General features: G+C 52.8%; 1 long non-coding RNA gene across 1 annotated transcript; it reads left to right on the top strand.

Annotated features, from left to right (window-relative positions):
* Positions 1-5,581: 5,581 nt before the first annotated feature.
* On the top strand, positions 5,582-7,605 carry LOC137848398 (uncharacterized). The gene is made up of 3 exons (XR_011091327.1): positions 5,582-5,655; positions 6,225-6,323; positions 7,217-7,605. It is a non-coding gene; the product is annotated as an uncharacterized lncRNA (long non-coding RNA).
* Positions 7,606-11,920: the final 4,315 nt, after the last annotated feature.

The raw sequence follows: 11,920 nt of genomic DNA, 5'->3' as shown, positions 1-11,920 counted from the left end.
GCGCGGCAGGGCGGCCATGTTGGGAGGGTCGGCGCTGCTGCTCCGCGCCCTGCAGGGTCTGGGGGAGGCTGGGGAAGAAGGAACATGGTGATGCGCAAGTCCAGGGGACCTGAGGAGATGGATCTGCGGGTCCTGAGCGAGTGGGCAGACATTGCCCATCACCAGGTTGGGTGAGGCCAGTGAGTTGCATCCCTGGCCATGGCAGGGGGAGTGGAACTAGGTGGTCTTTAGGGCCCCTTCCAACCTGAGCCACTCGACATTTCTATGACTGTAGGATTCTGGGATTCGACCAAGAAGCCCAAGACACTGTCTGTGGCAGGGTCACAACTCTTTATTTTGATGACAACCAGATGTGCCCTGCTAAAGGCGCCGGGGCCTCTTGCAGGGCTGGGGAGAGTCCGGGTTGCTGTCGGCCCTCCTCTTCGGGGGGCGCCGGGGCCCCCCCGGTGAGCTGTCCCTGCCCTGGCCAGGAGAAGAGGGCCCGTGGCTGCAGCCCGGCACTGCAGCGTGTTCTGCTTCCTCCTCTTCAGGCTCTGAGAAGAGCTCCTCCTGCTCCTCAGGGATGGGTGCTGGACCCGCAGGCAGGGTGGCACTGGAGGCGCTGGGCAGCTCCTCGATGTCAGACCCATCCGCGCTGCTGGAGGAGAGCAGGCTGGTGACAGGAGTGTCCCGGGGGGAGGCAGCAGGGCTGGGGGTGGCCTCCAGGCTGTCTTCTGGCTCCCAGGTGTCTTGGGAGCCCTCGTTGTCTGGCTCCCAGGTGTCTTGGGAGCCCTCGAGCTCTGGCTCCCAGGTGTCTTGGGAGCCCTCGAGGTCCACCTCAGGGCCGTTGTCCATGGAGAGCTGGCTGGCAGGACGCGGTTCCAGGAAGCCCAGCTCCTCGAGGTACTCCTCGCTGCAGATCTCCCCCATGATGGAGATGAGCCGCTGCACAATGCTCACCGTGTGGCCCTGCAGCAAGGGCCACAGCTCCCGCACCAAGGCGTGCTCATCCAGCCCACAGCGGCACAGCCAAGCGACGACGGTGGCCTCCAGCATGTCCTGGTCCCACCAGGCAGCATCGAAGAGCTCCCTGGCTTGCTGGCGCACCCAGGAGCGCAGCGGACCCAGGACTTCGAGGTGTTCCCTGAAGAGGGCTGCCCATTCCTCGGGCGGGAGGCCTCTCACGGCAGGCTGGGGCATGGGCTCTGCAGCCCCCTGCTCGTCCTGGGGGCTGTCGTCTTGCGCCTCTGCATCGGGGGCCACCTGCACCTCCAGGAAGTCGTCTTCCGCCCAGATGGAGTAGCGGATGGAGGTGATGCGCTGCCTGCAGAGGGGGCAGGTGCTGCTTCTCTGCACCCAGCGCATGACGCACCCGAAGCAGAACTGGTGCAGGCAGGGGAGGATGTAGCTGGGCTCCTTGCACACCCCCTGGCACACAGGGCAGGTGATGTCCTGGGCCTCAGCGCCCATGGTGTCGGCTCGCTGCAGCGGGCTGGGGAGAGCTGCAGATGGGGAGCTGCTTCCCCTGGCTGGCACCGCTGCCACAGCTGCTGTGCGCTGCAAGAAGGAGAGAGGCCAGGGTCAGTGGCTGAGCCAGGGCAGGCAGCGGCAGTGCCCCGGCCCCTCAGCAGGACAAAACCCCAAGCCCAGCCCCGGGGCACGTGTCGCCTCACAGCTCACCTGCACTGCTGCGAGCACTCCTTCCACAGCCCCGGCTGCCTGAGCCAGGCAGGGCCGGGGAAACGCAGGCACTGGCTGCGGGGACGGGCACCGAGAGCAGCTGCCAACGGCCCCACAGCACAGCTCCAACAAATCTCCCAAGAGATCCTTGCTCGGCACTCCAAGCCTCGCACAAACGCTCAGCGGGAGTCCAGGCACGAGCCAGGCTGGGCCAGGCTCTGACGGCGCCCCAAGATAAGCAGCGAGGGCCGTGAGGTCACAGCCCATTGCTGGGTGACCTCACAGCCCACCGCTGGGTGACCTCAGAGCCCAGCGCTCTGGGTGACCCCCAAAAACCAAAGCATGTGTCTGAAAGCACTTGCCAGACATTTGGTGAAGCCCAGCAGCTTGGCTGCCATGACCACTTCCCTGGGAGGCCTGTTTCAGTGGCCAAGCCCCGTGGTGGTGTACAATCTTTTCCTCACCTGCAGCCAGAGCCTCCAGTGGCCCATCTCCTTGCCATTCCCTCGAGTTTTGGCAGTGGCCCCAGAGAGCAGAGCTCAGCGCCGGCCCCTCTGCTGCCCTCGTGAGGAAGCTGCCGGCCGCCATGAGGCCTCCCCTCAGTCTCATGCAGGCTGAACAAACACGCGCACCTCATGTGCTCCTCATCCGTCTTACTCTCCAGATCCTCCACCACTTCCAAGCCCTCCTTTGGACACTCTCCCATAACCTGATGTCCTTCTGTTAGTGTGCTGCCCAAAAGTGCACCCAGGACTTGAGGTGATGCTGCAAGAGCGCAGAGCAGAGCACAGCAATCCCTGCCCCTGAGCGGCTGGCGATGCCGTGCTGGAGGCACCCCAGGATGCTGTTGCCCCTCCTGGCTGCCAGGGCCCGTGCTTGAATCACATTCAACTTGCCATCGCCCAAAACCCCCAGATCCCTCTCTGCAGGGCTGTGCTGTCCATACAGCCAGGGTTGCCCCTTGCCAGGCGGGGAATCCCTCACTCGCTCTTGCTAAACCTCATATTGCTGGGGATTGCCCAGCTCTCTGCTTTGTCAAGATCTCTCTGCAAAGCCTTCCTCCCCTCGATGGAGTCAGCCACTCCTTCCTGTTTAGCATCATGCATAAATGGACTCCATCTGCCCTCAAGTCCTACATGCGAGTCAGTCGGGACAACCCTGAAGAGAACAGGCCCTAAAATGGAGGCCTGCGGAAGCCCCTATGACTGGCCGCCACCCTGATGCGACCCCATTTACAATAACCCTTGGAGCGCGACCCGTCAGCCCCTTGTTCACCCATCGCATTATGCATTGCTCTAGCTGTGTGCTGCCCAATTTGTCCAGAAGGAGACAGTGAGAAGCTGTCTTGAAGCTGTGCTGAAATCCAAACAGGTGCCATCAGCTGGCTTCCCCTGGGCAACCAGATGGTTGGCCACTTCATCAAAGGAAATCAATGGGGGTGGGCGGTGATGGGGAGGGGACATGGATAGGGCAGCTGACCTAAACCAACCAAAGGGACATTCCATAGCACCTGATGCCACACTCAGCAATAAACAGGGGGTTGCCGTGGGGAAGGGGGCTGTTCCTCCTGAACAACCACTGCATGTTTTGATGCCCTGCTTCCCAGGACATGGCTGAACATTGCTCCTTGATGGGAAGTAGAGAATATTTCTTTTTCCTTCTCTCTGTGCTTCCCCATGGCCTTATTGTTTCTTTTGTTTCTTTTTCTCCCCATTCCCCTGCCCTTTAAGTAAACCATTCTCATCTCCAGCCTCTTTGTGCTCTATTTTCTCCCCCAATTTAATAGCCACTCTTCTGTGTTCGCAATAAGTGAAATAATTTTAATTCCTACCTCGCTTTTTTAATCATTTTAAAACAGCATCAGCAAGGTCTGTGGGACACCAGAACACCCTTATATAACACCCAAATAATTGCCATCTCCCTTTGGTGATTTGTACCCCCATGCCTGCTGTTTGTCGTCATCGCACCATGCCCTGCTGAGATAGCTTGGCTTTGTCTTGCTGCCCGCCTTGTAGTTATGAGAAGGCTGCCCTGAGGTTCCTCTGCAGTCTGACCAAACATCTTTGCCTCAGCCCCTCCTCACTGAGCAAGGGCCCCAACTCCTGAGCATTGTGAAATTGCCTACAATCCATTTCTAAAGATCTCACTAATGGGTTTTTGAAGATGTGGTGGTTTTACTGAGGTGGGCAGCCAAGCTCCACCACAACCGCTCTCTCACTCCCCCTCTCCTCAGAAGGAAGGGGGAGAAAATACAACACAGAGAAGTCGAGGTTTGAGATGAGAAAGGTTTAATTAAAGGGAAAGGGAATGGGAAGGAAAAACAGATACAAAAGAAACAATCAGTCCGCGCGGAAGCCCAGAGAGAGAGAAAAATTATTCTCTACTTCCCATCGGCGAGCGGTGTTCGGCCACGTCCTGGGAAGCAGGGCCTCAAACGCGTAGTGGTTGTTCAGGAGGAACAGCCCCTTCCCCCACGAGAGCCCCCCCTTTTATTGCTGAGTGTGACATCAGGTGTTATGGAATATCCCTTTGGTTGGTTTAGGTCAGCTGCCCCGGCAATGCCCCTCCCCATCACTTGCCCACCCCCAGCCTGCTGGCTCTTGTGGGCTTAGGAGTCCTGATGCTGTGCCAGCACTACGCAGCAATAGACACAACACTGGAGTGCTATCAGTGCTGTTCCAGCTACGAGTGCAGAGCACAGCACTGTGCGGGCTGCTGCAGGAAAAGGTGACTCCAGCTCAGACAGACCCAACACAGAAGACATAATTGAAATTCTTCCTCCGTGGAAAGGAACCCGTGATGGAGCAAAACACAAGTTTTCATACAAGCATATTGGACGTGCTTATGGTTTTTCTCATTTCTACGTCTCAGAGAATTGCTTGTTCGGCTAACGATTTGGCCTCTTTGAAAGCGTTTGTCCTGACCGTCTCTCCATTGTTTGCCAATGCCTCCTGCTGGCCACTGGGTGCTGCTGTTTGTCTAGGTAAAGAACAGCTTGTTCAACCCACATGGTCCTGTGGTTGGAAGTAGGATCACAGTGCTTGCACACCTTGTTTCTTTCCCTGGAATGTTCCACATCTCTTCATTTGGGAATACTTAAGTCAACCAAGTATGTGCTATAGCTCCTGCAAGAAGAAAATACTTCTGGAGTGATCTTATGCTTCTGGTAGCTCTTGCGAGGTATTTGCCTTCCAGCACTGTCCTCAGTCAAGGAGATGCTACTTGTTTTACCTTGTCTCCTGATCTGTAGTGATATATTAAAAGCAAAATGGGTAATGGGGCTCCTTGGACCCACATGCAGATCATGTGGATTTGATGCCTTACTTTCCCAGTAAAGCTGCACTGTGAAATCTGAAATCTGCCCCCCATCTCTTTCTAATGATATCACTAACCATGTTTGTGAGGATGGAACAGGAGGTCTGGTGAGAGCATCTGCAGGAGTAGCGTGCTCCCGATGGATGGACCGCATGGTGCAGACCCATATTGGAGCAGTTCCTGAAGAGCTGCTGCCTGTGGGCAGCCCCCGCAGGCTCAGTTTGGGAAGTACGGCATCCCCTGCAAGGGACCCTATGGGGAGCAGGGACAGAGAGGGAGGTGTAGGGAGCAGCAGGGTCAAAGCACTATGGACTGACCTGTTCCCTTGCATTGCTCAGAGGGAGGAGGTTTTTAGTTCTCACTGCTCTAGTTTATTACCATTTGTCAATACATTACATGGATCTTCATTACGCCGAGTCTGTTTTCCTTATAACGGTATGTGGTGAGTGATCTCCCTGTCCTTACCTCAACTCTCAAACATTTTTTGCATGTGGCTGTTCTTCCTTTTTGGCTGAAGAGAGATGTCACTATCACCTAAGTAACTTAATAATCCTGTTTGACCTAACTATTCAAGGTTCATTCTACACCCTCTTTGTTTTTTTTTTTCCACAGAGAGGAAAATATACTATTCCAAAGTGGCTCTCTCCTAGCAGTACGCTGCTGCTTAGCCAAATGCTACAGGTAAAGGTGCTGCTTCTACTCAGATAGGTCTACAAAATGCTATTTCATTAGGTCGGAATACTACACCTATGAAGTACTTAGAAAATATTTGGTGTTTGAAGATTAACTCTTATATGTCTGAATCCTTGAAGGAAAGGTTAGCCTTGTCTTCTGCAGAAAATTCTCATGCAAGAATGTAATAATAGTTCATGGATATAGAAATTAAAATGTAAATAATTAAATGAAGTCTTGAAGCACCTTGCATTTGGGTGTTCTATTGATACAGCACAATTAAGAAGTGTTTATAAATGAGATGTTTTATTAATGAAGCTGAGCATATGAAATATGCCTTCGGGCTACATCTAGGCAGTCTAGTCACTGCAGAATGTTACTGGAACATGTACTGTAACCATAGGTGCTGTAACTGTTATTCACAGCTCAGACATTTAACCTTCCTTTTGGTGGGGTTCTGAAACATTGTTGGTTTCTATTCTATCCCTTCTAAGCACTCAGAAAGTCTGAATAAAAGATAAGTTTTTTCTTCTATTCTCACAGATTTGTGTAACAACTTGATTCTTCCTGCCCACTAGGTGGACCCAAAGAAGCGGATTACAGTTAAGCATCTGTTAAGTCACCCGTGGCTCATGGAAGGTTATTCAGATGCTGTCCACTGGCAAAGTAAATATCCAGTAAGTACACTTGCCAAGAAGGTTCCTTGGCATTTCATGTAATCTTATTTGCTGTCACAACGGTACCGGTTCTTTGCCATTTCTTTTGAGGAGGCATTTCAAGGTACGTTGTCATTGTATTCTGTCGTTGATGCTTAATTAGCAAAACAGCTAGCTTGTCATCAAAATGTGCAGAACTTCTGTATGTGAGCAACCAGTTGATTCTCCAGGCTCCTTGGTCAATACTTTTATTTAGGGGGTAAAAAACAGTTATTATTATTTTTCTTGGACATGCTTATGGTTTATCTTAATTCTAGTTCTCACTGAGAATTGCTCGTTTGGCCAACAAGCTGACCTCTTTGAAAGCATGTTTGTCCTCTCTGTACTTCAACTCTTTTGATGTGTGTGAGTTGAGGATAGTGTGGGGGCTTGGGGGAAATTCCAGCTGTCACCAAGTGCTGATGAGCAGCTGATGCTCATTTGCAGCCAATGCCTCCTGCTGGCCACTGGGTGCTGCTGTTTGTCTAGGTAAAGAACAGCTTGTTGCACGTGCGCTGTCAGTTTTAAGCAGCTCTGGCAAAGACGTGCATGCCTGATACAGCTTTGCATATTTAAGAAGAGATAAAAGTGTAGCTTCCACTCAAGTGAAAAATCTTATCTGCAGACAGCCTTTCCTACGTGAGTTCAGAACCTCTCACCAGGGAGGGCCGAGACGCTCAAGTTGCTGAAGTTGTGTGACTTTCTCCGTTTACTCACGGCAACATCTAGCCATGATGCTAACTAAAATACAAAATCTGAAATGTTGGATAATGAGGGACTCTGCCTGCTGCATATCACAGCAGTGTCATGGTCAGATGTGTCTCGATGAGGCAACCTGAAAGCTTCATGCTTGAATGTAGTCCGTGTTCTTGCAGCAGGGACACCTTGATGAGGACTGCGTGACAGAGCTTTCCGTGTTTCACAACCAGAGCAGGGAGAGAATATTGGAATTAATATCAGAGGTAAGAACTACATGTTGTTAATTTGTTGTAATTAAGCATGCTAATACAGTAAGTAACCTGAGCGTATTGGCAGCCTCATGGTGCCTTATTCTCAGGCGTGAGTTTTGCTGTGCTTTTCCAACCTAGGGAATCCCCACAGAATTTCAGATCTGTCAGTACAGCTCTGAAGCTCAATTTTGCCTTTTCTTTTTCCTCCTTTCATTGTGTTTCCCAAACTTTATTGATATTTTCTACCATGCTCATATCCTTATGAATTTCTGAAAGGCAAAATAGACTCAACCTAAAGATGTCTGGATGAACAACCGATTCCTTGCACTCCGTGCTTTGAAATGTTCTGATACCGGAGAGAAAACTTGCAGTGCATCGCTCAGCCAGGCTATAAAATAAGCGTGGGGGAATTGCTTTTCACAAACTTTGGGAGAAGTGAATCAGTTCCTGTCCCATTGGAATATAAATGACAAAAGCTGAGCTGACTACCTGTAGAGGAATTGTACCAAGGTGTTAGTGGTGATATTCTAACCTGGTAGAAGAGGCTTACAACATGAGGTGGACTCCGGCCTTAATGTGAATCTGAAAATTGTCCTTTGAAATTTATTTTTTTTTATTCTACTGTATAGAATGAAGACTTGGGATAAAATCTTTCACATAACTGTAGCAGAAACAGACTTTTAAAATATGTGTTCTATTTAAAATGGATAAATTTTGGAGTAAATATTGTTGGTTGTTTTTTTGTTTGTTTGTTTTGTGTTTCTTTGTTTGTTTGCTTGTTTTTTCAGTTACAAGAAATACAGGAAATAACCTGAATAATCTACTCACAGGAGGAAACAGCTTGTCCAGTTAAGTTTTGGCATTTACACCGTCCTTTACTAGGGGACTTCTATTGCCTTATAACTTATTCAGGCTAATGGTATTACGCTGCAAACCTGGCAAGCATTTTTCTTGCAGTCCTCATAGCAGTTGTGTTGCTGAAAATCACACCAAATGTTGATTAAAAAAAATTTTCTTGTTGTACTCCCAATCAACTTGCTAGCAGGCAGCCTAGGAAGAGGAAAGAACTTCTCCAGTATGGCCAGTTACAAATATTAAGGACATGGTGGCTTACAGTAGACTACAGAAAGTTGAATGCAGCTACTAAACCCTTGACTGCCACAGCACCCAGTCTGTCTGACATACCTAATCTGCTTAATACAGCAGGATTTAAATGATGGCTGTCGTTGGTGTTAGAGATATCTTTTGGTCACATTACCACGGCAGGAACAAGACAAATTTGCTTTTACTTTGGAAATAATACAGCCTTTTTTGCTCATTTACCCCAGAGGGTTAAGCACAGACTTGCACCAACACATGCTGAATTGGCTAAGACATTAGAAGAAGTAAGGCTACCTGCTGGAAGCACATTAATTCAGTATATAGATATCGAGTGGGGACAGTGATGAGCAGCAAGTCCAAGAAGGAATGGGCTTCCTCATAGACAGACATATGCCAGCAGTACTCATATCTGTTAGCCACTCTGACAACTGTTTGCAATTGCTGGCAGTTGTACTGATTATTGTGCTAAGAAGCTACCCATGAATGGCCAGGGGTATATTCTGAACATAGAGTCCCTACTAGTATCAAGAAAATTCTCAATTTCACCTTTCCAACCAAATGGCACAAGCATAACACTAGTACTACAGAAAGTACAAATGAGAATTTTGAGTACAATGAGACCTGGACAGGCTGGAGAGCTGGGCAGGAAGAAACCAAATGAGGTTGTTAGAAATGGCTCAGTCTTCAAAATAGGATTAAATAAAAAAATAGGATTTATTAAAAGAATAGAGGTAAGCAAACAGCGCTGGGTGCACCGGGAGTCTCCGCTCCACCAGGACGCACACCAGTTACATCAAGTAGCTGATTTTTATGCTCCTAGACTAATACATATTCATTACTACTTCTAAAAAAATAGGTTATTATCATTAGTATTAATTAATTAATTAATTAATAATTATAACAATGTATTAAAAATATGTTATTAATAATTATAATTGGGTCCTGTGGGTCCTGAGCGAGTGGGCAGACATTGCCCATCACCAGGTTGGGTGAGGCCAGTGAGTTGCATCCCTGGCCATGGCAGGGGGAGTGGAACTAGGTGGTCTTTAAGGCCCCTTCCAACCTGAGCCACTCGACATTTCTATGACTGTAGGATTCTGGGATTCGACGAAGAAGCCCAAGACACTGTCTGTGGCAGGGTCACAACTCTTTATTTTGATGACAACCAGATGTGCCCTGCTAAAGGCGCCGGGGCCTCTTGCAGGGCTGGGGAGAGTCCGGGTTGCTGTCGGCCCTCCTCTTCGGGGGGCGCCGGGGCCCCCCCGGTGAGCTGTCCCTGCCCTGGCCAGGAGGAGAGGCCCCGTGGCTGCAGCCCGGCACTGCAGCGTGTTCTGCTTCCTCCTCTTCAGGCTCTGAGAAGAGCTCCTCCTGCTCCTCAGGGATGGGTGCTGGACCCGCAGGCAGGGTGGCACTGGAGGTGCTGGGCAGCTCCTCGATGTCTGAACCCTCCGCGCTGCTGGAGGAGAGCAGGCTGGTGACAGGAGTGTCCCGGGGGGAGGCAGCAGGGCTGGGGGTGGCCTCCAGGCTGTCTTCTGGCTCCCCGGTGTCTTGGGAGCCCTCGAGCTCTGGCTCCCAGGTGTCTTCGGAGCCCTCGAGCTCTGGCTCCCAGGTGTCTTCGGAGCCCTCGAGCTCTGGCTCCCAGGTGTCTTGGGAGCCCTCGAGGTCCACCTCAGGGCCGTTGTCCATGGAGAGCTGGCTGGCAGGACGCGGTTCCAGGAAGCCCAGCTCCTCGAGGTACTCCTCGCTGCAGATCTCCCCCATGATGGAGATGAGCCGCTGCACAATGCTCACCGTGTGGCCCTGCAGCAAGGGCCGCAGCTCCCGCACCAAGGCGTGCTCATCCAGCCCACAGCGGCACAGCCAAGCGACGACGGTGGCCTCCAGCATGTCCTGGTCCCACCAGGCAGCATCGAAGAGCTCCCTGGCTTGCTGGCGCACCCAGGAGCGCAGCGGACCCAGGACTTCGAGGTGTTCCCTGAAGAGGGCTGCCCATTCCTCGGGCGGGAGGCCTCTCACGGCAGGCTGGGGCATGGGCTCTGCAGCCCCCTGCTCGTCCTGGGGGCTGTCGTCTTGCGCCTCTGCATCGGGGGCCACCTGCACCTCCAGGAAGTCGTCTTCCGCCCAGATGGAGTAGCGGATGGAGGTGATGCACTGCCTGCAGAGGGGGCAGGTGCTGCTTCTCTGGACCCAGCGCATGACGCACCCGAAGCAGAACTGGTGCAGGCAGGGGAGGATGTAGCTGGGCTCCTTGCACACCCCCTGGCACACAGGGCAGGTGATGTCCTGGGCCTCAGCGCCCATGGTGTCGGCTCGCTGCAGCGGGCTGGGGAGAGCTGCAGATGGGGAGCTGCTTCCCCTGGCTGGCACCGCTGCCACAGCTGCTGTGCGCTGCAAGAAGGAGAGAGGCCAGGGTCAGTGGCTGAGCCAGGGCAGGCAGCGGCAGTGCCCCGGCCCCTCAGCAGGACAAAACCCCAAGCCCAGCCCCGGGGCACGTGTCGCCTCACAGCTCACCTGCACTGCTGCGAGCACTCCTTCCACAGCCCCGGCTGCCTGAGCCAGGCAGGGCCGGGGAAACGCAGGCACTGGCTGCGGGGACGGGCACCGAGAGCAGCTGCCAACGGCCCCACAGCACAGCTCCAACAAATCTCCCAAGAGATCCTTGCTCGGCACTCCAAGCCTCGCACAAACGCTCAGCGGGAGTCCAGGCACGAGCCAGGCTGGGCCAGGCTCTGACGGCGCCCCAAGATAAGCAGCGAGGGCCGTGAGGTCACAGCCCATGGCTGGGTGACCTCACAGCCCACCGCTGGGTGACCTCAGAGCCCAGCGCTCTGGGTGACCCCCAAAAACCAAAGCATGTGTCTGAAAGCACTTGCCAGACATTTGGTGAAGCCCAGCAGCTTGGCTGCCATGACCACTTCCCTGGGAGGCCTGTTTCAGTGGCCAAGCCCCGTGGTGGTGTACAATCTTTTCCTCACCTGCAGCCAGAGCCTCCAGTGGCCCATCTCCTTGCCATTCCCTCGAGTTTTGGCAGTGGCCCCAGAGAGCAGAGCTCAGCGCCGGCCCCTCTGCTGCCCTCGTGAGGAAGCTGCCGGCCGCCATGAGGCCTCCCCTCAGTCTCATGCAGGCTGAACAAACACGCGCACCTCATGTGCTCCTCATCCGTCTTACTCTCCAGATCCTCCACCACTTCCAAGCCCTCCTTTGGACACTCTCCCATAACCTGATGTCCTTCTGTTAGTGTGCTGCCCAAAAGTGCACCCAGGACTTGAGGTGATGCTGCAAGAGCGCAGAGCAGAGCACAGCAATCCCTGCCCCTGAGCGGCTGGCGATGCCGTGCTGGAGGCACCCCAGGATGCTGTTGCCCCTCCTGGCTGCCAGGGCCCGTGCTTGAATCACATTCAACTTGCCATCGACCAAAACCCCCAGATCCCTCTCTGCAGGGCTGTGCTGTCCATACAGCCAGGGTTGCCCCTTGCCAGGCGGGGAATCCCTCACTCGCTCTTGCTAAACCTCATATTGCTGGGGATT

The sequence above is a fragment of the Anas acuta genome, chromosome Z (genome assembly GCF_963932015.1).
Source record: "Anas acuta chromosome Z, bAnaAcu1.1, whole genome shotgun sequence".
In the NCBI taxonomy this organism is placed as follows: Eukaryota; Metazoa; Chordata; class Aves; order Anseriformes; family Anatidae; genus Anas; species Anas acuta.
This window is presented reverse-complemented; position numbering and strand designations above follow the sequence as displayed.